At 62.1% G+C, this 26,322-nt stretch overlaps 1 long non-coding RNA gene across 1 annotated transcript; it reads right to left on the minus strand.

Moving 5' to 3' along the window:
- Window positions 1–471: 471 nt before the first annotated feature.
- On the minus strand, window positions 472–2,649 carry LOC135408027 (uncharacterized). The gene is made up of 4 exons (XR_010427178.1): window positions 2,215–2,649; window positions 2,015–2,114; window positions 691–1,205; window positions 472–600 (listed from the first exon to the last, which is right to left on the minus strand). It is a non-coding gene; the product is annotated as an uncharacterized LOC135408027 (long non-coding RNA).
- Window positions 2,650–26,322: the final 23,673 nt, after the last annotated feature.

A 26,322-nucleotide genomic window follows, 5' to 3' on the forward strand; every position in this document is an offset into this window, starting at 1 on the left:
CTTTCACCCCAAAAAATCTTCATGTTATTCCCCCCACACACACCCCGGGAGGGACGGGAGACCGCGAGTCCCGCCCTGCCGCCGGAACCGGCCCTTAACTCGAGCAGGGAGCGCTGCACCGGCACGAGAGCCACCGCGCATGCGTCGCCGGTCCCTCTCCTGGCTGCCCTCAGTTACCACGTGATCGCCGGCGTCTTTCCAACGACTGCGCACGCGCCGGCGTCGCCACCTTGGCTCCCCCCCACACCCCGCCGCCCGACCGCCCGGCTTCGCTTTCTTACTGCGGCTCCCCCTCCAATTTTTCGGCTCTCTGGGGTTCCCTCACCCACATTTTGGGGTCCCCTTCTCACATTTGAGGGGTGATGACCCTGCAATTTACGGTTCGGGGGGGGGGGGGAGGAGAGGAAACGGGGTGCCCAAGAAGGGGTTTCTTTTTTTCTTTTTTTTTTTTTCTCTTTTATTTCATTTTCATTTTATTTCCTTTTTAGGTTTTTTGCCTTTTTTTTAATTTTCTTTTGTTTTTTATATTTCCTTTTTTTATTTCGTTTATTTTTTATTCTCTTTATTTTTCATCTTCTCTCCCAGTGCTCCCCAACAACCCTCAGTAACACCCGGTGCTCCCCAGTGCACCCCAGTAACACCCAGTGCTCCTCAACAACCCCCAGTAACACCCAGTGCTCCCCAACAAACTCCAGTAGCACCCAGTGCTCCCCAAAAATTGACCCCAAACCGACCCAAATCATCCCAAAAGCTGACCCAAAACTGACCCCAATCATCCCAAAAGCTGACCCAAAACTGACCCAAATCACCCCAAACAGTGACCCCAAACTGACCCCAAAAAATGACCCAAATCATCCCAAAAACTGACCCAAAACTCTGCATTTATTTGGCATCATTTCCTCTCAAAAACAACGTCTCCGATTTAGTTGATTGCTAAAGCCATCATTTTAAAATCATCTCAGGAATCAAAAGGGACTGGAAAACACACAGAAATCATTCCTGCACCCACCAAATCATTAGGAATTGGAACCCGATTCCCTCATCTCTCTCCTTGTTCTTCTTGCCTGGAAAACCTGATGATCCCCGCTGGCTATTTTCAGGCTGCTTTTCTTCCACAGCTCCTTTCCTCCCGGCTGAAACCTCCTGGCATATTCAGGGCTTATCTGGAGGGGAGCCCCTCTGAAGTATTTCCTCTCGTGGCAATTCTGTGGGATGAAGAAGTAAAAAAAGCACGTCAAGAGCTCCTTCTACCCCCTTCCTTCGCAAACACCCTCCCAGTTTGTCCTTGGCAGCTCCATCCCCCCGGCACCCGCACCCGACGCTTCGGCTCCGCTGGCAAAGGGACAGCAAGTGCACAAGCAAGTTCAGTGCTGGGCAGGGGCTCCCTGGGGAACGGCACTTCAGTGCTTTAGTCCGTGGCCTTTCCTGCTGCCCTCCCTCCTGGAGGCAGAGGATGACCCGGCCCTTGTTTCTCCCACGCTCGCAGACCCAGGTCCTGCTCCTTTGGCCCCACTTTTCTTAGCAGACCCGGCATCATTTCCCAGGGTCCCCAGGAAACTTCTGCACTTGACCCATTGCTAAGTGCAGAGCACAGGGCAAGGGAAGGACAAATTTCTTGGCACCCACCCCCTGGAATTTTCCTTCTCCGCAGCACGCTCCCGTTCCTGCTCCTTCTCCCAGCACCTCAGAGAATGTCCTTTTCACCCAGGTCCTGCTTACCGTCGTCCAACAAAACACGCTGACAACATTTTTCAGGATGCCAGTGGAGAGATATTAGAGCACACTGCACAGGGAAGCTGAGCCTGCCCCATCCCTGCAAGTGTTCCAGGCCAGGCTGGATGGGACTGGGAGCATCCAGCTGAGGATGAGAGGGGAAGGTGTCCCTGCCCACGGAAGGCAGGATGGCCTTTGAAGGTCCCCTTCAAACCAAATCGCTCTGGGATTCCCCTCCAAAATCACTACCCAAGAGACACAGCAATCAAAGCAGAGGGACTACACTCCCAGCTTTTCTTACCTGCAGGCACACAGCACAGCACGTTGGACATAAAAGCCACAGGGTTAGTCCTGCCAGAGGTGTCCGGCACACCCATGGCAACCGAAGGGAAAGAGGGAGCCTGAGAACACAGAGTAAAAGACACTTTAATTAGGAGTACACCGAGCACTAGCCAGGTCATTCACACAGCTTCACTGTCCAGTCATACAAAAAGCACTCACCGAGGCCTCAGTTAGGATGGTTCCTGACGCTGACCAGGTGAATACCTCCCTGGAAGCCCGCTCCGCTCATGCCAGGCACTGGGGCTCACTCAGGGGGGCTTTGCCAAGCAGCCAATGGAAATTAAAATTACAGCCTGGGCAAAGGCGCTTCCCACAGGACCGCTCCTGGCCAAGGCCACCGGTCCCTGCAAGTCAGACCACTGACCACCCGGGGGGATTTTCGGGGGCACGCTTCCAGCTTTTATTCTCCAGAAACTCCAGTTCTTTCTGGCACCCCTTGCTTCAGTCTTCCCCTGCTGGAAGAGGTCACTTAAGACTTTCGAGGGGCCAGATTGCCAAAGCCCGGCCAGTCCATTCCCACGAGGAAAGGTAGCTTTGTCTTGGACAGGATGCTGAAGGGGGAGACACAAAATAAAAGTTTAATTTAAAACAACTGCCTAGAATAGGAAGCAATTCAAACAGAAGGCAGACAAGACTCGTGCAAATCTGAATACATTTGACTTCAAAGGAGAATTATTTCCCTCTGCACCTAACAGAAAGTCATTTTCACCCGGGCCCTGCTTACCATCGTTGAACAAAACACGCTGACAACATTTTTCCTGATGACAGGGGAGAGATATTAGAGCACACTGCACAGGGAAGCTGAGCCTGCCCCATCCCTGCAAGTGTTCCAGGCCAGGCTGGATGGGACTGGGAGCATCCAGCTGAGGATGAGAGGGGAAGGTGTCCCTGCCCACGGAAGGCAGGATGGCCTTTGAAGGTCCCCTTCAAACCAAATCGCTCTGGAATTCCCCTCCAAAATCACTACCCAAGAGACACAGCAATCAAAGCAGAAGGACTGCACTCCCAGCTTTTCTTACCTGCAGGCACACACAGCACAGCACGTTGGACATAAAAGCCCCGGGGTTAGTCCTGCCAGAGGCATCCGGCACAGTGTCCACGGCGACCGAAGGGAAAGAGGGAGCCTGGGAACACGGAGTAAAAGACACCTTAATTAGGGATCACAGGGGAGGGAATTGGGATGGGCCTGAGGACAGTGGGAAGGGACTGGGATGGAACTGGGCAAATTGGGGAAGGACTGGGTTGCACTGCAGGAGGACACTTGGGAAGGAATGGGTGCGCTGGCTTGCACTGAGAGAAGTGGGAAGGGACTGGGATGAGAATGGGGGCACTGGGGTGGGACTGGGAGCACTGGTGGCACTGGGCTAGGACTGGGGGAACTGGGGAGGGAGCAGGGAGGGACTGCGAGGGGGCTGGGAAGGGAACTGGGATGGTACTGGAATGGGAATGGGATGCATGGGAGAAAGGAGCGGAATGCACTGGGGAAGGACTGGGAGCAACGGGAAAGCCACTGCAGGGACTGGGATTGGATGGGGAGGGACTGCAAGAGGACTGTGACAGGACTGGGGAGTGGGCCTGGGATGGGACTGGGATGCACAGGGGAAAAGAACCGGGATGCCCTGGGGAGGGACTGAGGTCACGGGAGGGCTGGGGATGGGTCAGGGGCACTGGGAAGGGAACTGGGATGGGACTGGATGTTCTAGGAAGGGAGTGGGATGCATCGGGGAAAAGGACTGGCATGCACTGGGAGGGACTGGGGCAGTGGGGAGGGATGGGGATGGGACTGGGGACACTGGAGAGGGACTGGGGGCACTGGGGGGATTTGGGCTGGGAGTGGGGACACTGGGGTGGGACTGAGATTTTCGGGGGGGTGAGGGGGACTGGGAGCAGTGGGATGGGACTGAGGGTCATTGGGGAGGGACTGGGATGGGACTGGGAGCACTGGGAAAGGGACTGCAGGGACTGGGATAGGACTGGGAAGGGACTGCAAGGGGACTGTGAGAGGACTGGGGAGGGGACTGGAGAGCGTGCCTGGGATGGGCCTGAGAATCTCTGGGGAGAGACTGGGACCACTGGGATGGGACTGCTGTCACTGGGATGGGATGCAGTTGTACTGGGAAGGGACTGGGGAGGGACTGGGAATCACTTAGGAGGGACTGGGATGGGACTAGGCAAACTGGGGAAGGTCTGGATTGCACTGTGAGAGCACACTTGGGAGGGAAAGGAGGTGGTGGGTTGCAGTGGGGGAAGTGGGGAGAGACTGGGATGAGAGTGGGGGCACTGGGGTGGGACTGGGAGCACTGGTGGCACTGGGCTAGGACTGGGGGAACTGGGGAGGGAGCAGGGAGGGACTGCGAAGTGACTGGGATGGGAATGGGATGCACAGGGAAAAGGAGCACAATGAACTGGGGAGGGACTGGGATGGGACTGGGGACACTTCAAGGGAGTTGGATGCACTGGGCTGAGACTAGGGGCACTGGAGCGGGACTGGGGGGAGTAGGGAGGGACTGGGATGGGACTGAGGGCACTGGAGATGGACTGGGGAGAACTGGGCTGGCACTGGGGGTGCTGGAGTGCAACTGGGATTCTCAAGGGAGGGACTGGGGGAAGTGGGATGGGACAGGGGTCATTGGGGAGGGATTGGGGACAGTGGGACTACAGGCACTGGGATGGGACTGAGCTGCGCTGGGTGAGCACAGGGATGGGACTGAGGTCACTGGGGAGGGAACTGGGATGGGACTGGGAGCACTGGGAAAGGGACTGGGAAGGGACTGCAAGAGGACTGTGACAGGACTGGGGAGTGGGCCTGGGATGGGACTGGGATGCACAGGGGGAAAGAACCGGGATGCCCTGGGGAGGGACTGAGGTCACGGGAGGGCTGGGGATGGGTCAGGGGCACTGGGGAGGGAACTGGGATGGGACTTGGATGTTCTAGGGAGGGAGTGGGATGCATCGGGGAGAAGGACTGGCATGCACTGGGAGGGACTGGGGGCAGTGGGGAGGGATGGGGATGGGACTGGGGACACTGGAGAGGGACTGGGGGCACTGGGGGGATTTGGGCTGGGAGTGGGGACACTGGGGTGGGACTGAGATTTTCGGGGGGGTGAGGGGGACTGGGAGCAGTGGGATGGGACTGGGGGTCATTGGAGAGAGACTGGGATGGAACTGGGAGCACTGGAAAAGGGACTGCAGGGACTGGGATAGGACTGGGAAGGGACTGCAAGGGGACTGTGAGAGGACTGGGGAGGGGTCTGGAGAGCGTGCCTGGGATGGGCCTGAGAATCTCTGGGGAGAGACTGGGACCACTGGGATGGGACTGCTGTCACTGGGATGGGATGCAGTTGTACTGGGAAGGGACTGGGGAGGGACTGGGAATCACTTAGGAGGGACTGGGATGGGACTAGGCAAACTGGGGAAGGACTGGATTGCACTGCGAGAGCACACTTGGGAGGGAAAGGAGGTGGTGGGTTGCAGTGGGGGAAGTGGGGAGAGACTGGGATGGGAGTGGGGGCACTGGGGTGGGACTGGGAGGACAGGTGGCACTGGGCTAGGACTGGGGGAACTGGGGAGGGAGCAGGGAGGGACTGCGAGGGGGCTAGGAAGGGAACTGGGATGGTACGGGAATGGGAATGGGATGCATGGGAGAAAGGAGCAGAATGCACTGGGGAGGGACTGGGAGCAACGGGAAAGCCACTGCAGGGACTGGGATTGGACTGGGAAGGGACTGCAAGAGGACTGTGACAGGACTGGGGAGTGGGCCTGGGACGGGACTGGGATGCACAGGGGGAAAGAACCGGGATGCCCTGGGGAGGGACTGAGGTCACGGGAGGGCTGGGGATGGGTCAGGGGCACTGGGGAGGGAACTGGGATGGGACTTGGATGTTCTAGGGAGGGGGTGGGATGCATCGGGGAAAAGGACTGGCATGCACTGGGAGGGACTGGGGCAGTGGGGAGGGATGGGGGCACTGGGGGGATTTGGGCTGGGAGTGGGGACACTGGGGTGGGACTGAGATTTTCGGGGGGCGGGGGGGGGGACTGGGAGCAGTGGGATGGGACTGGGGGTCATTGGGGAGGGACTGGGGAACCGTGGGACTGGGGGCACTGGGATAGGAGTGAGATGCACTGGGGAGGGACTGGGCCGGGACTGAGGGCACTGGAGAGGCCCTGGGGGCACTTGGGGGAACTGGGCTGGGACGGGGATTCTCTGGGGAGGGACTGGAGGCACTGGGATAGGACTGAGAGGCACTGGGGAGGCACTAGGACACACTGGGCCACCACTGGGATGGGACTGGGATCACTGGGGAGGGAATTGGGATGGGCCTCAGGGCAGTGGGATGGGACTGGGATGGAACTGGGCGAACTGGGGAAGGACTGAGCTGCACTGCAGGAGGACACTTGGGAAGGAATGGGTGCGCTGGCTTGCACTGAGAGAAGTTGCAAGGGACTGGGATGAGAGTGGGGGCACTGGGGTGGGACTGGGAGCACTGGTGGCACTGGGCTAGGACTGGGGGAACTGGGGAGGGAGCAGGGAGGGACTGCGAGGGGGCTGGGAAGGGAACTGGGATGCACAGGGAAAAGGAGCACAACGCATTGGGGAGGGACTGGGGGCAGTGGGGAGGGACTGGGATGGGACTGAGGGCACTGGAGATGCTCCCTGTCTCACCCCAGTGCCCCCATTCTCATCCCAGTCCCTTCCCACTTCTCTCAGTGCAAGCCAGTGCACCCATTCCTTCCCAAGTGTCCTCCTGCAGTGCAACCCAGTCTTTCCCCAGTTTGCCCAGTCCCATCCCAGTCCCTTCCCACTGCCCTCAGGCCCATCCCAATTCCCTCCCCGGTGATTCCAGTCCTATCCCAGTGGTGGCCCAGTGTGTCCTAGTGCCTCCCCACTGCCTCTCAGTCCTATCCCAGTGCCTCCAGTCCCTCCCCAGAGAATCCCCGTCCCAGCCCAGTTCCCCCAAGCGTCCCGAGGGCCTCTTCAGTGCCCTCAATTGTACTGGGAAGGGACTGGGGAGGGACTGGGAATCACTTAGGAGGGACTGGGATGGGACTAGGCAAACTGGGGAAGGACTGGGTTGCACTGCAAAAGGACACTTGGGAGGGAAAGGAGGTGGTGGGTTGCAGTGGGGGAAGTGGGGAGAGACTGGGATGGGAGTGGGGGCACTGGGGTGGGACTGGGAGGACAGGTGGCATTGGGCTAGGACTGGGGGAACTGGGGAGGGAGCAGGGAGGGACTGCGAGGGGGCTGGGAAGGGAACTGGGATGGTACGGGAATGGGAATGGGATGCATGGGAGAAAGGAGCGGAATGCACTGGGGAGGGACTGGGAGCAACGGGAAAGCCACTGCAGGGACTGGGATTGGACTGGGAAGGGACTGCAAGAGGACTGTGACAGGACTGGGGAGTGGGCCTGGGATGGGACTGGGATGCACAGGGGAAAAGAACCGGGATGCCCTGGGGAGGGACTGAGGTCACGGGAGGGCTGGGGATGGGTCAGGGGCACTGGGGAGGGAACTGGGATGGGACTTGGATGTTCTAGGGAGGGAGTGGGATGCATCGGGGAAAAGGACTGGCATGCACTGGGAGGGACTGGGGCAGTGGGGAGGGATGGGGGCACTGGGGGGATTTGGGCTGGGAGTGAGGACACTGGGGTGGGACTGAGATTTTCGGGGGGTGGGGGGGGGACTGGGAGCAGTGGGATGGGACTGGGGGTCATTGGGGAGGGACTGGGATGGGACTGGGGGCACTGGGATAGGAGTGAGATGCACTGGGGAGGGACTGGGCCGGGACTGAGGGCACTGGAGAGGCCCTGGGGGCACTTGGGGTACTGGGCTGGGACGGGGATTCTCTGGAGAGGGACTGGAGGCACTGGGATAGGACTGAGAGGCACTGGGGACACACTGTGGCACCATTGGGATGGGACTGGGATCACTGGGGAGGGAATTGGGATGGGCCTCAGGGCAGTGGGATGGGACTGGGATGGAACTGGGCGAACTGGGGAAGGACTGGGTTGCACTGCAGGAGGACACTTGGGAAGGAATGGGTGCGCTGGCTTGCACTGAGAGAAGTTGCAAGGGACTGGGATGAGAGTGGGGGCACTGGGGTGGGACTGGGAGCACTGGTGGCACTGGGCTAGGACTGGGGGAACTGGGGAGGGAGCAGGGAGGGACTGCGAAGTGACTGGGATGGGAATGGGATGCACAGGGAAAAGGAGCACAATGAACTGGGGAGGGACTGGGATGGGACTGGGGACACTTCAAGGGAGTTGGATGCACTGGGCTGAGACTAGGGGCACTGGAGCGGGACTGGGGGGAGTAGGGAGGGACTGGGATGGGACTGAGGGCACTGGAGATGGACTGGGGAGAACTGGGCTGGCACTGGGGGCGCTGGAGTGCAACTGGGATTCTCAAGGGAGGGACTGGGGGAAGTGGGATGGGACAGGGGTCATTGGGGAGGGATTGGGGACAGTGGGACTACAGGCACTGGGATGGGACTGAGCTGCGCTGGGTGGGCACAGGGATGGGACTGAGGCCACTGGGGAGGGAACTGGGATGGGACTGGGAGCAATGGGAAAGGGACTGGGAAGGGACTGCAAGAGGACTGTGACAGGACTGGGGAGTGGGCCTGGGATGGGACTGGGATGCACAGGGGGAAAGAACCGGGATGCCCTGGGGAGGGACTGAGGTCACGGGAGGGCTGGGGATGGGTCAGGGGCACTGGGGAGGGAACTGGGATGGGACTTGGATGTTCTAGGGAGGGAGTGGGATGCATCGGGGAGAAGGACTGGCATGCACTGGGAGGGACTGGGGGCAGTGGGGAGGGATGGGGATGGGACTGGGGACACTGGAGAGGGACTGGGGGCACTGGGGGGATTTGGGCTGGGAGTGGGGACACTGGGGTGGGACTGAGATTTTCGGGGGGGTGAGGGGGACTGGGAGCAGTGGGATGGGACTGGGGGTCATTGGAGAGAGACTGGGATGGAACTGGGAGCACTGGAAAAGGGACTGCAGGGACTGGGATAGGACTGGGAAGGGACTGCAAGGGGACTGTGAGAGGACTGGGGAGGGGTCTGGAGAGCGTGCCTGGGATGGGCCTGAGAATCTCTGGGGAGAGACTGGGACCACTGGGATGGGACTGCTGTCACTGGGATGGGATGCAGTTGTACTGGGAAGGGACTGGGGAGGGACTGGGAATCACTTAGGAGGGACTGGGATGGGACTAGGCAAACTGGGGAAGGACTGGATTGCACTGCGAGAGCACACTTGGGAGGGAAAGGAGGTGGTGGGTTGCAGTGGGGGAAGTGGGGAGAGACTGGGATGGGAGTGGGGGCACTGGGGTGGGACTGGGAGGACAGGTGGCACTGGGCTAGGACTGGGGGAACTGGGGAGGGAGCAGGGAGGGACTGCGAGGGGGCTAGGAAGGGAACTGGGATGGTACGGGAATGGGAATGGGATGCATGGGAGAAAGGAGCAGAATGCACTGGGGAGGGACTGGGAGCAACGGGAAAGCCACTGCAGGGACTGGGATTGGACTGGGAAGGGACTGCAAGAGGACTGTGACAGGACTGGGGAGTGGGCCTGGGACGGGACTGGGATGCACAGGGGGAAAGAACCGGGATGCCCTGGGGAGGGACTGAGGTCACGGGAGGGCTGGGGATGGGTCAGGGGCACTGGGGAGGGAACTGGGATGGGACTTGGATGTTCTAGGGAGGGGGTGGGATGCATCGGGGAAAAGGACTGGCATGCACTGGGAGGGACTGGGGCAGTGGGGAGGGATGGGGGCACTGGGGGGATTTGGGCTGGGAGTGGGGACACTGGGGTGGGACTGAGATTTTCGGGGGGCGGGGGGGGGGACTGGGAGCAGTGGGATGGGACTGGGGGTCATTGGGGAGGGACTGGGGAACCGTGGGACTGGGGGCACTGGGATAGGAGTGAGATGCACTGGGGAGGGACTGGGCCGGGACTGAGGGCACTGGAGAGGCCCTGGGGGCACTTGGGGGAACTGGGCTGGGACGGGGATTCTCTGGGGAGGGACTGGAGGCACTGGGATAGGACTGAGAGGCACTGGGGAGGCACTAGGACACACTGGGCCACCACTGGGATGGGACTGGGATCACTGGGGAGGGAATTGGGATGGGCCTCAGGGCAGTGGGATGGGACTGGGATGGAACTGGGCGAACTGGGGAAGGACTGAGCTGCACTGCAGGAGGACACTTGGGAAGGAATGGGTGCGCTGGCTTGCACTGAGAGAAGTTGCAAGGGACTGGGATGAGAGTGGGGGCACTGGGGTGGGACTGGGAGCACTGGTGGCACTGGGCTAGGACTGGGGGAACTGGGGAGGGAGCAGGGAGGGACTGCGAGGGGGCTGGGAAGGGAACTGGGATGCACAGGGAAAAGGAGCACAACGCATTGGGGAGGGACTGGGGGCAGTGGGGAGGGACTGGGATGGGACTGAGGGCACTGGAGATGCTCCCTGTCTCACCCCAGTGCCCCCATTCTCATCCCAGTCCCTTCCCACTTCTCTCAGTGCAAGCCAGTGCACCCATTCCTTCCCAAGTGTCCTCCTGCAGTGCAACCCAGTCTTTCCCCAGTTTGCCCAGTCCCATCCCAGTCCCTTCCCACTGCCCTCAGGCCCATCCCAATTCCCTCCCCGGTGATTCCAGTCCTATCCCAGTGGTGGCCCAGTGTGTCCTAGTGCCTCCCCACTGCCTCTCAGTCCTATCCCAGTGCCTCCAGTCCCTCCCCAGAGAATCCCCGTCCCAGCCCAGTTCCCCCAAGCGTCCCGAGGGCCTCTTCAGTGCCCTCAATTGTACTGGGAAGGGACTGGGGAGGGACTGGGAATCACTTAGGAGGGACTGGGATGGGACTAGGCAAACTGGGGAAGGACTGGGTTGCACTGCAAAAGGACACTTGGGAGGGAAAGGAGGTGGTGGGTTGCAGTGGGGGAAGTGGGGAGAGACTGGGATGGGAGTGGGGGCACTGGGGTGGGACTGGGAGGACAGGTGGCATTGGGCTAGGACTGGGGGAACTGGGGAGGGAGCAGGGAGGGACTGCGAGGGGGCTGGGAAGGGAACTGGGATGGTACGGGAATGGGAATGGGATGCATGGGAGAAAGGAGCGGAATGCACTGGGGAGGGACTGGGAGCAACGGGAAAGCCACTGCAGGGACTGGGATTGGACTGGGAAGGGACTGCAAGAGGACTGTGACAGGACTGGGGAGTGGGCCTGGGATGGGACTGGGATGCACAGGGGAAAAGAACCGGGATGCCCTGGGGAGGGACTGAGGTCACGGGAGGGCTGGGGATGGGTCAGGGGCACTGGGGAGGGAACTGGGATGGGACTTGGATGTTCTAGGGAGGGAGTGGGATGCATCGGGGAAAAGGACTGGCATGCACTGGGAGGGACTGGGGCAGTGGGGAGGGATGGGGGCACTGGGGGGATTTGGGCTGGGAGTGAGGACACTGGGGTGGGACTGAGATTTTCGGGGGGTGGGGGGGGGACTGGGAGCAGTGGGATGGGACTGGGGGTCATTGGGGAGGGACTGGGATGGGACTGGGGGCACTGGGATAGGAGTGAGATGCACTGGGGAGGGACTGGGCCGGGACTGAGGGCACTGGAGAGGCCCTGGGGGCACTTGGGGTACTGGGCTGGGACGGGGATTCTCTGGAGAGGGACTGGAGGCACTGGGATAGGACTGAGAGGCACTGGGGACACACTGTGGCACCATTGGGATGGGACTGGGATCACTGGGGAGGGAATTGGGATGGGCCTCAGGGCAGTGGGATGGGACTGGGATGGAACTGGGCGAACTGGGGAAGGACTGGGTTGCACTGCAGGAGGACACTTGGGAAGGAATGGGTGCGCTGGCTTGCACTGAGAGAAGTTGCAAGGGACTGGGATGAGAGTGGGGGCACTGGGGTGGGACTGGGAGCACTGGTGGCACTGGGCTAGGACTGGGGGAACTGGGGAGGGAGCAGGGAGGGACTGCGAAGTGACTGGGATGGGAATGGGATGCACAGGGAAAAGGAGCACAATGAACTGGGGAGGGACTGGGATGGGACTGGGGACACTTCAAGGGAGTTGGATGCACTGGGCTGAGACTAGGGGCACTGGAGCGGGACTGGGGGGAGTAGGGAGGGACTGGGATGGGACTGAGGGCACTGGAGATGGACTGGGGAGAACTGGGCTGGCACTGGGGGCGCTGGAGTGCAACTGGGATTCTCAAGGGAGGGACTGGGGGAAGTGGGATGGGACAGGGGTCATTGGGGAGGGATTGGGGACAGTGGGACTACAGGCACTGGGATGGGACTGAGCTGCGCTGGGTGGGCACAGGGATGGGACTGAGGCCACTGGGGAGGGAACTGGGATGGGACTGGGAGCAATGGGAAAGGGACTGGGAAGGGACTGCAAGAGGACTGTGACAGGACTGGGGAGTGGGCCTGGGACGGGACTGGGATGCACAGGGGGAAAGAACCGGGATGCCCTGGGGAGGGACTGAGGTCACGGGAGGGCTGGGGATGGGTCAGGGGCACTGGGGAGGGAACTGGGATGGGACTTGGATGTTCTAGGGAGGGAGTGGGATGCATCGGGGAAAAGGACTGGCATGCACTGGGAGGGACTGGGGCAGTGGGGAGGGATGGGGGCACTGGGGGGATTTGGGCTGGGAGTGGGGACACTGGGGTGGGACTGAGATTTTCGGGGGGGTGAGGGGGACTGGGAGCAGTGGGATGGGACTGGGGGTCATTGGAGAGAGACTGGGATGGAACTGGGAGCACTGGGAAAGGGACTGCAGGGACTGGGATAGGACTGGGAAGGGACTGCAAGGGGACTGTGAGAGGACTGGGGAGGGGTCTGGAGAGCGTGCCTGGGATGGGCCTGAGAATCTCTGGGGAGAGACTGGGACCACTGGGATGGGACTGCTGTCACTGGGATGGGATGCAGTTGTACTGGGAAGGGACTGGGGAGGGACTGGGAATCACTTAGGAGGGACTGGGATGGGACTAGGCAAACTGGGGAAGGTCTGGATTGCACTGCGAGAGCACACTTGGGAGGGAAAGGAGGTGGTGGGTTGCAGTGGGGGAAGTGGGGAGAGACTGGGATGAGAGTGGGGGCACTGGGGTGGGACTGGGAGGACAGGTGGCACTGGGCTAGGACTGGGGGAACTGGGGAGGGAGCAGGGAGGGACTGCGAGGGGGCTAGGAAGGGAACTGGGATGGTACTGGAATGGGAATGGGATGCATGGGAGAAAGGAGCGGAATGCACTGGGGAGGGACTGGGAGCAACGGGAAAGCCACTGCAGGGACTGGGATTGGACTGGGGAGGGACTGCAAGAGGACTGTGACAGGACTGGGGAGTGGGCCTGGGACGGGACTGGGATGCACAGGGGGAAAGAACCGGGATGCCCTGGGGAGGGACTGAGGTCACGGGAGGCCTGGGGATGGGTCAGGGGCACTGGGGAGGGAACTGGGATGGGACTTGGATGTTCTAGGGAGGGGGTGGGATGCATCAGGGAAAAGGACTGGCATGAACTGGGGGCAGTGGGGAGGGATGGGGATGGGACTGGGGACACTGGAGAGGGACTGGGGGCACTGGGGGGATTTGGGCTGGGAGTGGGGACACTGGGGTGGGACTGAGATTTTCGGGGGGGTGAGGGGGACTGGGAGCACTGGGATGGGACTGGGGGTCATTGCGGAGGGACTGGGATGGGACTGGGGGCACTGGGATAGGAGTGAGATGCACTGGGGAGGGACTGGGCCGGGACTGAGGGCACTGGAGAGGCCCTGGGGGCACGTGGGGTACTGGGCTGGGACGGGGATTCTCTGGAGAGGGACTGGAGGCACTGGGATAGGACTGAGAGGCACTGGGGACACACTGTGGCACCATTGGGATGGGACTGGGATCACTGGGGAGGGAATTGGGATGGGCCTCAGGGCAGTGGGATGGGACTGGGATGGAACTGGGCGAACTGGGGAAGGACTGGGTTGCACTGCAGGAGGACACTTGGGAAGGAATGGGTGCGCTGGCTTGCACTGAGAGAAGTTGCAAGGGACTGGGATGAGAGTGGGGGCACTGGGGTGGGACTGGGAGCACTGGTGGCACTGGGCTAGGACTGGGGGAACTGGGGAGGGAGCAGGGAGGGACTGCGAAGTGACTGGGATGGGAATGGGATGCACAGGGAAAAGGAGCACAACGCATTGGGGAGGGACTGGGGGCAGTGGGGAGGGACTGGGATGGGACTGTGGGCACTGGAGATGCTCCCTGTCTCACCCCAGTGCCCCCATTCTCATCCCAGTCCCTTCCCACTTCTCTCAGTGCAAGCCAGTGCACCCATTCCTTCCCAAGTGTCCTCCTGCAGTGCAACCCAGTCTTTCCCCAGTTTGCCCAGTCCCATCCCAGTCCCTTCCCACTGCCCTCAGGCCCATCCCAATTCCCTCCCCGGTGATTCCAGTCCTATCCCAGTGGTGGCCCAGTGTGTCCTAGTGCCTCCCCACTGCCTCTCAGTCCTATCCCAGTGCCTCCAGTCCCTCCCCAGAGAATCCCCGTCCCAGCCCAGTTCCCCCAAGCGTCCCGAGGGCCTCTTCAGTGCCCTCAATTGTACTGGGAAGGGACTGGGGAGGGACTGGGAATCACTTAGGAGGGACTGGGATGGGACTAGGCAAACTGGGGAAGGACTGGGTTGCACTGCAAAAGGACACTTGGGAGGGAAAGGAGGTGGTGGGTTGCAGTGGGGGAAGTGGGGAGAGACTGGGATGGGAGTGGGGGCACTGGGGTGGGACTGGGAGGACAGGTGGCATTGGGCTAGGACTGGGGGAACTGGGGAGGGAGCAGGGAGGGACTGCGAGGGGGCTGGGAAGGGAACTGGGATGGTACGGGAATGGGAATGGGATGCATGGGAGAAAGGAGCGGAATGCACTGGGGAGGGACTGGGAGCAACGGGAAAGCCACTGCAGGGACTGGGATTGGACTGGGAAGGGACTGCAAGAGGACTGTGACAGGACTGGGGAGTGGGCCTGGGATGGGACTGGGATGCACAGGGGAAAAGAACCGGGATGCCCTGGGGAGGGACTGAGGTCACGGGAGGGCTGGGGATGGGTCAGGGGCACTGGGGAGGGAACTGGGATGGGACTTGGATGTTCTAGGGAGGGAGTGGGATGCATTGGGGAAAAGGACTGGCATGCACTGGGAGGGACTGGGGCAGTGGGGAGGGATGGGGGCACTGGGGGGATTTGGGCTGGGAGTGAGGACACTGGGGTGGGACTGAGATTTTCGGGGGGGTGAGGGGGACTGGGAGCAGTGGGATGGGACTGGGGGTCATTGGGGAGGGACTGGGATGGGACTGGGGGCACTGGGATAGGAGTGAGATGCACTGGGGAGGGACTGGGCCAGGACTGAGGGCACTGGAGAGGCCCTGGGGGCACTTGGGGTACTGGGCTGGGACGGGGATTCTCTGGAGAGGGACTGGAGGCACTGGGATAGGACTGAGAGGCACTGGGGACACACTGTGGCACCATTGGGATGGGACTGGGATCACTGGGGAGGGAATTGGGATGGGCCTCAGGGCAGTGGGATGGGACTGGGATGGAACTGGGCGAACTGGGGAAGGACTGGGTTGCACTGCAGGAGGACACTTGGGAAGGAATGGGTGCGCTGGCTTGCACTGAGAGAAGTTGCAAGGGACTGGGATGAGAGTGGGGGCACTGGGGTGGGACTGGGAGCACTGGTGGCACTGGGCTAGGACTGGGGGAACTGGGGAGGGAGCAGGGAGGGACTGCGAAGTGACTGGGATGGGAACGGGATGCACAGGGAAAAGGAGCACAATGAACTGGGGAGGGACTGGGATGGGACTGGGGACACTTCAAGGGAGTTGGATGCACTGGGCTGAGACTAGGGGCACTGGAGCGGGACTGGGGGAGTAGGGAGGGACTGGGATGGGACTGAGGGCACTGGAGATGGACTGGGGAGAACTGGGCTGGCACTGGGGGCGCTGGAGTGCAACTGGGATTCTCAAGGGAGGGACTGGGGGAAGTGGGATGGGACAGGGGTCATTGGGGAGGGATTGGGGACAGTGGGACTACAGGCACTGGGATGGGACTGAGCTGCGCTGGGTGGGCACAGGGATGGGACTGAGGCCACTGGGGAGGGAACTGGGATGGGACTGGGAGCAATGGGAAAGGGACTGGGAAGGGACTGCAAGAGGACTGTGACAGGACTGGGGAGTGGGCCTGGGACGGGACTGGGATGCACAGGGGGAAAGAACCGGGATGCCCTGGGGAGGGACTGAGGTCACGGGAGGGCTGGGGATGGGTCAGGGGCACTGGGGAGGGAACTGGGATGGGACTTGGATGTTCTAGGGAGGGAGTGGGATGCATCGGGGAAAAGGACTGGCATGCACTGGGAGGGACTGGGGCAGTGGGGAGGGATGGGGGCACTGGGGGGATTTGGGCTGGGAGTGGGGACACTGGGGTGGGACTGAGATTTTCGGGGGGGTGAGGGGGACTGGGAGCAGTGGGATGGGACTGGGGGTCATTGGAGAGAGACTGGGATGGAACTGGGAGCACTGGGAAAGGGACTGCAGGGACTGGGATAGGACTGGGAAGGGACTGCAAGGGGACTGTGAGAGGACTGGGGAGGGGTCTGGAGAGCGTGCCTGGGATGGGCCTGAGAATCTCTGGGGAGAGACTGGGACCACTGGGATGGGACTGCTGTCACTGGGATGGGATGCAGTTGTACTGGGAAGGGACTGGGGAGGGACTGGGAATCACTTAGGAGGGACTGGGATGGGACTAGGCAAACTGGGGAAGGTCTGGATTGCACTGCGAGAGCACACTTGGGAGGGAAAGGAGGTGGTGGGTTGCAGTGGGGGAAGTGGGGAGAGACTGGGATGGGAGTGGGGGCACTGGGGTGGGACTGGGAGGACAGGTGGCACTGGGCTAGGACTGGGGGAACTGGGGAGGGAGCAGGGAGGGACTGCGAGGGGGCTAGGAAGGGAACTGGGATGGTACTGGAATGGGAATGGGATGCATGGGAGAAAGGAGCGGAATGCACTGGGGAGGAACTGGGAGCAACGGGAAAGCCACTGCAGGGACTGGGATTGGACTGGGGAGGGACTGCAAGAGGACTGTGACAGGACTGGGGAGTGGGCCTGGGACAGGACTGGGATGCACAGGGGAAAAGAACCGGGATGCCCTGGGGAGGGACTGAGGTCACGGGAGGGCTGGGGATGGGTCAGGGGCACTGGGGAGGGAACTGGGATGGGACTTGGATGTTCTAGGGAGGGGGTGGGATGCATCAGGGAAAAGGACTGGCATGAACTGGGGGCAGTGGGGAGGGATGGGGATGGGACTGGGGACACTGGAGAGGGACTGGGGCACTGGGGGGATTTGGGCTGGGAGTGGGGACACTGGGGTGGGACTGAGATTTTCGGGGGGGGTGAGGGGGACTGGGAGCAGTGGGATGGGACTGGGGGTCATTGGGGAGGGACTGGGATGGGACTGGGGGCACTGGGATAGGAGTGAGATGCACTGGGGAGGGACTGGGCCGGGACTGAGGGCACTGGAGAGGCCCTGGGGGCACTTGGGGTACTGGGCTGGGACGGGGATTCTCTGGAGAGGGACTGGAGGCACTGGGATAGGACTGAGAGGCACTGGGGACACACTGTGGCACCATTGGGATGGGACTGGGATCACTGGGGAGGGAATTGGGATGGGCCTCAGGGCAGTGGGATGGGACTGGGATGGAACTGGGCGAACTGGGGAAGGACTGGGTTGCACTGCAGGAGGACACTTGGGAAGGAATGGGTGCGCTGGCTTGCACTGAGAGAAGTTGCAAGGGACTGGGATGAGAGTGGGGGCACTGGGGTGGGACTGGGAGCACTGGTGGCACTGGGCTAGGACTGGGGGAACTGGGGAGGGAGCAGGGAGGGACTGCGAAGTGACTGGGATGGGAATGGGATGCACAGGGAAAAGGAGCACAATGAACTGGGGAGGGACTGGGATGGGACTGGGGACACTTCAAGGGAGTTGGATGCACTGGGCTGAGACTAGGGGCACTGGAGCGGGACTGGGGGGAGTAGGGAGGGACTGGGATGGGACTGAGGGCACTGGAGATGGACTGGGGAGAACTGGGCTGGCACTGGGGGCGCTGGAGTGCAACTGGGATTCTCAAGGGAGGGACTGGGGAAGTGGGATGGGACAGGGTCATTGGGGAGGGATTGGGGACAGTGGGACTACAGGCACTGGGATGGGACTGAGCTGCGCTGGGTGGGCACAGGGATGGGACTGAGGTCACTGGGGAGGGAACTGGGATGGGACTGGGAGCACTGGGAAAGGGACTGGGAAGGGACTGCAAGAGGACTGTGACAGGACTGGGGAGTGGGCCTGGGACGGGACTGGGATGCACAGGGGGAAAGAACCGGGATGCCCTGGGGAGGGACTGAGGTCACGGGAGGGCTGGGGATGGGTCAGGGGCACTGGGGAGGGAACTGGGATGGGACTTGGATATTCTAGGGAGGGAGTGGGATGCATCGGGGAAAAGGACTGGCATGCACTGGGAGGGACTGGGGCAGTGGGGAGGGATGGGGGCACTGGGGGGATTTGGGCTGGGAGTGAGGACACTGGGGTGGGACTGAGATTTTCGGGGGGTGGGGGGGGGGACTGGGAGCAGTGGGATGGGACTGGGGTCATTGGGGAGGGACTGGGGAACTGTGGGACTGGGGGCACTGGAATAGGAGTGAGATGCACTGGGGAGGGACTGGGCCGGGACTGAGGGCACTGGAGAGGCCCTGGGGGCACTTGGGGGAACTGGGCTGGGACGGGGATTCTCTGGGGAGGGACTGGAGGCACTGGATAGGACTGAGAGGCACTGGGGAGGCACTAGGGCACACTGGGTCACCACTGGGATGGGACTGGGATCACTGGGGAGGGAATTGGGATGGGCCTCAGGGCAGTGGGAAGGGACTGGGATGGAACTGGGCGAACTGGGGAAGGACTGAGCTGCACTGCAGGAGGACACTTGGGAAGGAATGGGTGCGCTGGCTTGCACTGAGAGAAGTTGCAAGGGACTGGGATGAGAGTGGGGGCACTGGGGTGGGACTGGGAGCACTGGTGGCACTGGGCTAGGACTGGGGGAACTGGGGAGGGAGCAGGGAGGGACTGCGAAGTGACTGGGATGGGAATGGGATGCACAGGGAAAAGGAGCACAACGCATTGGGGAGGGACTGGGGGCAGTGGGGAGGGACTGGGATGGGACTGAGGGCACTGGAGATGCTCCCTGTCTCACCCCAGTGCCCCCATTCTCATCCCAGTCCCTTCCCACTTCTCTCAGTGCAAGCCAGTGCACCCATTCCTTCCAAGTGTCCTCCTGCAGTGCAACCCAGTCTTTCCCCAGTTTGCCCAGTCCCATCCCAGTCCCTTCCCACTGCCCTCAGGCCCATCCCAATTCCCTCCCCGGTGATTCCAGTCCTATCCCAGTGGTGGCCCAGTGTGTCCTAGTGCCTCCCCAGTGCCTCTCAGTCCTATCCCAGTGCCTCCAGTCCCTCCCCAGAGAATCCCCGTCCCAGCCCAGTTCCCCCAAGCGTCCCGAGGGCCTCTTCAGTGCCCTCAATTGTACTGGGAAGGGACTGGGGAGGGACTGGGAATCACTTAGGAGGGACTGGGATGGGACTAGGCAAACTGGGGAAGGACTGGGTTGCACTGCAAAAGGACACTTGGGAGGGAAAGGAGGTGGTGGGTTGCAGTGGGGGAAGTGGGGAGAGACTGGATGGGAGTGGGGGCACTGGGGTGGGACTGGGAGGAGAGGTGGCATTGGGCTAGGACTGGGGGAACTGGGGAGGGAGCAGGGAGGGACTGCGAGGGGGCTGGGAAGGGAACTGGGATGGTACTGGAATGGGAATGGGATGCATGGGAGAAAGGAGCGGAATGCACTGGGGAGGGACTGGGAGCAACGGGAAAGCCACTGCAGGGACTGGGATTGGACTGGGAAGGGACTGCAAGAGGACTGTGACAGGACTGGGGAGTGGGCCTGGGACGGGACTGGGATGCACAGGGGGAAAGAACCGGGATGCCCTGGGGAGGGACTGAGGTCACGGGAGGGCTGGGGATGGGTCAGGGCACTGGGGAGGGAACTGGGATGGGACTTGGATGTTCTAGGGAGGGAGTGGGATGCATCGGGGAAAAGGACTGGCATGCACTGGGAGGGACTGGGGCAGTGGGGAAGGAATGGGGGCACTGGGGGGATTTGGGCTGGGAGTGGGGACACTGGGGTGGGACTGAGATTTCGGGGGGGTGAGGGGGACTGGGAGCAGTGGGATGGGACTGGGGGTCATTGGAGAGAGACTGGGATGGAACTGGGAGCACTGGGAAAGGGACTGCAGGGACTGGGATAGGACTGGGAAGGGACTGCAAGGGACTGTGAGAGGACTGGGGAGGGGTCTGGAGAGCGTGCCTGGGATGGGCCTGAGAATCTCTGGGGAGAGACTGGGACCACTGGGATGGGACTGCTGTCACTGGGATGGGATGCAGTTGTACTGGGAAGGGACTGGGGAGGGACTGGGAATCACTTAGGAGGGACTGGGATGGACTAGGCAAACTGGGGAAGGTCTGGATTGCACTGCGAGAGCACACTTGGGAGGGAAAGGAGGTGGTGGGTTGCAGTGGGGGAAGTGGGGAGAGACTGGGATGGGAGTGGGGGCACTGGGGTGGGACTGGGAGGACAGGTGGCACTGGGCTAGGACTGGGGAACTGGGGAGGGAGCAGGGAGGGACTGCGAGGGGGCTAGGAAGGGAACTGGGATGGTACTGGAATGGAATGGGATGCATGGGAGAAAGGAGCGGAATGCACTGGGGAGGAACTGGGAGCAACGGGAAAGCCACTGCAGGGACTGGGATTGGACTGGGGAGGGACTGCAAGAGGACTGTGACAGGACTGGGGAGTGGGCCTGGGACAGGACTGGATGCACAGGGGAAAAGAACCGGGATGCCCTGGGGAGGGACTGAGGTCACGGGAGGCCTGGGGATGGGTCAGGGGCACTGGGGAGGGAACTGGGATGGGACTTGGATGTTCTAGGGAGGGGGTGGGATGCATCAGGGAAAAGGACTGGCATGAACTGGGGGCAGTGGGGAGGGATGGGGATGGGACTGGGGACACTGGAGAGGGACTGGGGGCACTGGGGGGATTTGGGCTGGGAGTGGGGACACTGGGGTGGGACTGAGATTTTCGGGGGGGTGAGGGGGACTGGGAGCACTGGGATGGGACTGGGGGTCATTGCGGAGGGACTGGGATGGGACTGGGGGCACTGGGATAGGAGTGAGATGCACTGGGGAGGGACTGGGCCGGGACTGAGGGCACTGGAGAGGCCCTGGGGGCACTTGGGGTACTGGGCTGGGACGGGATTCTCTGGGGAGGGACTGGAGGCACTGGGATAGGACTGAGAGGCACTGGGGACACACTGTGGCACCATTGGGATGGGACTGGGATCACTGGGGAGGGAATTGGGATGGGCCTCAGGGCAGTGGATGGGACTGGGATGGAACTGGGCGAACTGGGGAAGGACTGGGTTGCACTGCAGGAGGACACTTGGGAAGGAATGGGTGCGCTGGCTTGCACTGAGAGAAGTTGCAAGGGACTGGGATGAGAGTGGGGGCACTGGGGTGGGACTGGGAGCACTGGTGGCACTGGGCTAGGACTGGGGGAACTGGGGAGGGAGCAGGGAGGGACTGCGAAGTGACTGGGATGGGAATGGGATGCACAGGGAAAAGGAGCACAATGAACTGGGAGGGACTGGGATGGGACTGGGGACACTTCAAGGGAGTTGGATGCACTGGGCTGAGACTAGGGGCACTGGAGCGGGACTGGGGGGAGTAGGGAGGGACTGGGATGGGACTGAGGGCACTGGAGATGGACTGGGGAGAACTGGGCTGGCACTGGGGGCGCTGGAGTGCAACTGGGATTCTCAAGGGAGGGACTGGGGGAAGTGGGATGGGACAGGGGTCATTGGGGAGGGATTGGGGACAGTGGGACTACAGGCACTGGGATGGGACTGAGCTGCGCTGGGTGGGCACAGGGATGGGACTGAGGTCACTGGGGAGGGAACTGGGATGGGACTGGAGCACTGGGAAAGGGACTGGGAAGGGACTGCAAGAGGACTGTGACAGGACTGGGGAGTGGGCCTGGGACGGGACTGGATGCACAGGGGGAAAGAACCGGGATGCCCTGGGGAGGGACTGAGGTCACGGGAGGGCTGGGGATGGGTCAGGGGCACTGGGGAGGGAACTGGGATGGGACTTGGATGTTCTAGGGAGGGAGTGGGATGCATCGGGGAAAAGGACTGGCATGCACTGGGAGGGACTGGGGCAGTGGGGAGGGATGGGGGCACTGGGGGGATTTGGGCTGGGAGTGAGGACACTGGGTGGGACTGAGATTTTCGGGGGGTGGGGGGGGGACTGGGAGCAGTGGGATGGGACTGGGGGTCATTGGGGAGGGACTGGGGAACCGTGGGACTGGGGCCACTGGAATAGGAGTGAGATGCACTGGGGAGGGACTGGGCCGGGACTGAGGGCACTGGAGAGGCCCTGGGGGCACTTGGGGGAACTGGGCTGGGACGGGGATTCTCTGGGAGGGACTGGAGGCACTGGGATAGGACTGAGAGGCACTGGGGAGGCACTAGGGCACACTGGGTCACCACTGGGATGGGACTGGGATCACTGGGGAGGGAATTGGGATGGGCCTCAGGGCAGTGGGAAGGGACTGGGATGGAACTGGGCGAACTGGGGAAGGACTGGGTTGCACTGCAGGAGGACACTTGGGAAGGAATGGGTGCGCTGGCTTGCACTGAGAGAAGTTGCAAGGGACTGGGATGAGAGTGGGGGCACTGGGGTGGGACTGGGAGCACTGGTGGCACTGGGCTAGGACTGGGGGAACTGGGGAGGAGCAGGGAGGGACTGCGAAGTGACTGGGATGGGAATGGGATGCACAGGAAAAGGAGCACAATGAACTGGGGAGGGACTGGGATGGGACTGGGGACACTTCAAGGGAGTTGGATGCACTGGGCTGAGACTAGGGGCACTGGAGCGGGACTGGGGGAGTAGGGAGGGACTGGGATGGGACTGAGGGCACTGGAGATGGACTGGGGAGAACTGGGCTGGCACTGGGGGCGCTGGAGTGCAACTGGATTCTCAAGGGAGGGACTGGGGGAAGTGGGATGGGACAGGGGTCATTGGGGAGGGATTGGGGACAGTGGGACTACAGGCACTGGGATGGGACTGAGCTGCGCTGGGTGGGCAGAGGGATGGGACTGAGGTCACTGGGGAGGAACTGGGATGGGACTGGGAGCACTGGGAAAGGGACTGGGAAGGGACTGCAAGAGGACTGTGACAGGACTGGGGAGTGGGCCTGGGACGGGACTGGGATGCACAGGGGGAAAGAACCGGGATGCCCTGGGGAGGGACTGAGGTCACGGGAGGGCTGGGGATGGGTCAGGGGCACTGGGGAGGGAACTGGGATGGGACTTGGATGTTCTAGGGAGGGAGTGGGATGCATCGGGGAAAAGGACTGGCATGCACTGGGAGGGACTGGGGCAGTGGGGAGGGATGGGGGCACTGGGGGGATTTGGGCTGGGAGTGAGGACACTGGGGTGGGACTGAGATTTTCGGGGGGTGGGGGGGGGACTGGGAGCAGTGGGATGGGACTGGGGGTCATTGGGGAGGGACTGGGGAACCGTGGGACTGGGGCCACTGGAATAGGAGTGAGATGCACTGGGGAGGGACTGGGCCGGGACTGAGGGCACTGGAGAGGCCCTGGGGGCACTTGGGGGAACTGGGCTGGGACGGGGATTCTCTGGGGAGGGACTGGAGGCACTGGGATAGGACTGAGAGGCACTGGGGAGGCACTAGGGCACACTGGGTCACCACTGGGATGGGACTGGGATCACTGGGGAGGGAATTGGGATGGGCCTCAGGGCAGTGGGAAGGGACTGGGATGGAACTGGGCGAACTGGGGAAGGACTGGGTTGCACTGCAGGAGGACACTTGGGAAGGAATGGGTGCGCTGGCTTGCACTGAGAGAAGTTGCAAGGGACTGGGATGAGAGTGGGGGCACTGGGGTGGGACTGGGAGCACTGGTGGCACTGGGCTAGGACTGGGGGAACTGGGGAGGGAGCAGGGAGGGACTGCGAAGTGACTGGGATGGGAATGGGATGCACAGGGAAAAGGAGCACAATGAACTGGGGAGGGACTGGGATGGGACTGGGGACACTTCAAGGGAGTTGGATGCACTGGGCTGAGACTAGGGGCACTGGAGCGGGACTGGGGGGAGTAGGGAGGGACTGGGATGGGACTGAGGGCACTGGAGATGGACTGGGGAGAACTGGGCTGGCACTGGGGGCGCTGGAGTGCAACTGGGATTCTCAAGGGAGGGACTGGGGGAAGTGGGATGGGACAGGGGTCATTGGGGAGGGATTGGGGACAGTGGGACTACAGGCACTGGGATGGGACTGAGCTGCGCTGGGTGGGCACAGGGATGGGACTGAGGTCACTGGGGAGGGAACTGGGATGGGACTGGGAGCACTGGGAAAGGGACTGGGAAGGGACTGCAAGAGGACTGTGACAGGACTGGGGAGTGGGCCTGGGACGGGACTGGGATGCACAGGGGGAAAGAACCGGGATGCCCTGGGGAGGGACTGAGGTCACGGGAGGGCTGGGGATGGGTCAGGGGCACTGGGGAGGGAACTGGGATGGGACTTGGATGTTCTAGGGAGGGAGTGGGATGCATCGGGGAAAAGGACTGGCATGCACTGGGAGGGACTGGGGCAGTGGGGAGGGATGGGGGCACTGGGGGGATTTGGGCTGGGAGTGAGGACACTGGGGTGGGACTGAGATTTTCGGGGGGTGGGGGGGGGACTGGGAGCAGTGGGATGGGACTGGGGGTCATTGGGGAGGGACTGGGGAACCGTGGGACTGGGGCCACTGGAATAGGAGTGAGATGCACTGGGGAGGGACTGGGCCGGGACTGAGGGCACTGGAGAGGCCCTGGGGGCACTTGGGGGAACTGGGCTGGGACGGGGATTCTCTGGGGAGGGACTGGAGGCACTGGGATAGGACTGAGAGGCACTGGGGAGGCACTAGGGCACACTGGGTCACCACTGGGATGGGACTGGGATCACTGGGGAGGGAATTGGGATGGGCCTCAGGGCAGTGGGAAGGGACTGGGATGGAACTGGGCGAACTGGGGAAGGACTGAGCTGCACTGCAGGAGGACACTTGGGAAGGAATGGGTGCGCTGGCTTGCACTGAGAGAAGTTGCAAGGGACTGGGATGAGAGTGGGGGCACTGGGGTGGGACTGGGAGCACTGGTGGCACTGGGCTAGGACTGGGGGAACTGGGGAGGGAGCAGGGAGGGACTGCGAAGTGACTGGGATGGGAATGGGATGCACAGGGAAAAGGAGCACAACGCATTGGGGAGGGACTGGGGGCAGTGGGGAGGGACTGGGATGGGACTGAGGGCACTGGAGATGCTCCCTGTCTCACCCCAGTGCCCCCATTCTCATCCCAGTCCCTTCCCACTTCTCTCAGTGCAAGCCAGTGCACCCATTCCTTCCCAAGTGTCCTCCTGCAGTGCAACCCAGTCTTTCCCCAGTTTGCCCAGTCCCATCCCAGTCCCTTCCCACTGCCCTCAGGCCCATCCCAATTCCCTCCCCGGTGATTCCAGTCCTATCCCAGTGGTGGCCCAGTGTGTCCTAGTGCCTCCCCACTGCCTCTCAGTCCTATCCCAGTGCCTCCAGTCCCTCCCCAGAGAATCCCCGTCCCAGCCCAGTTCCCCCAAGCGTCCCGAGGGCCTCTTCAGTGCCCTCAATTGTACTGGGAAGGGACTGGGGAGGGACTGGGAATCACTTAGGAGGGACTGGGATGGGACTAGGCAAACTGGGGAAGGACTGGGTTGCACTGCAAAAGGACACTTGGGAGGGAAAGGAGGTGGTGGGTTGCAGTGGGGGAAGTGGGGAGAGACTGGGATGGGAGTGGGGGCACTGGGGTGGGACTGGGAGGACAGGTGGCATTGGGCTAGGACTGGGGGAACTGGGGAGGGAGCAGGGAGGGACTGCGAGGGGGCTGGGAAGGGAACTGGGATGGTACGGGAATGGGAATGGGATGCATGGGAGAAAGGAGCGGAATGCACTGGGGAGGGACTGGGAGCAACGGGAAAGCCACTGCAGGGACTGGGATTGGACTGGGAAGGGACTGCAAGAGGACTGTGACAGGACTGGGGAGTGGGCCTGGGATGGGA

Source organism: Pseudopipra pipra, unplaced genomic scaffold (genome assembly GCF_036250125.1).
Source record: "Pseudopipra pipra isolate bDixPip1 unplaced genomic scaffold, bDixPip1.hap1 HAP1_SCAFFOLD_126, whole genome shotgun sequence".
In the NCBI taxonomy this organism is placed as follows: Eukaryota; Metazoa; Chordata; class Aves; order Passeriformes; family Pipridae; genus Pseudopipra; species Pseudopipra pipra.